Source organism: Toxotes jaculatrix, chromosome 16, assembly GCF_017976425.1.
Source record: "Toxotes jaculatrix isolate fToxJac2 chromosome 16, fToxJac2.pri, whole genome shotgun sequence".
Lineage (NCBI taxonomy): Eukaryota > Metazoa > Chordata > Actinopteri > Toxotidae > Toxotes > Toxotes jaculatrix.
Window position 1 is genome coordinate 23,552,150 of NC_054409.1, and position 485 is coordinate 23,552,634.

The window sequence follows — 485 nt, forward strand, 5'->3', positions numbered from 1 at the left end:
TTCTGCAGAAAAAGCTGGAGATGAAGAATTAATTTTTATATCTAATCTCATCTGTTTTAATGCAGAATGCAGAAACTGTGAACAGCTTATAGACATCTGAACGGGATCTCAGGGCTGCTTTTTTTTTTTTGGTAAGGGCTTTATTTTGAAATGTAAATGTGGAATGTAACTACAGCTGTATAATGTAGTCGGGTAGAAATATAAAAGTGGCATAAAATACTCAAATGTAAACACCCCAGAATTACACTGAAGCACCCGAGTAAAGGTTGCTTCCCATCACTGGATCAGAGTGAGTAACTTGGTAATATATTTTTGATTAGCATTTAAAATGTGACAGAAGATGCTTTTTGGTTCGAGCTGTTCTGGTAGACACAGTCCGCGCATGCGCAGCGGCTCCCTCTCCTCTTCTATGACTGACCGATAGTGACCTCAGTTTCTGCAGCAGCGCACAACTTGGACTGGCTCTGCGCACACGCACACGCACA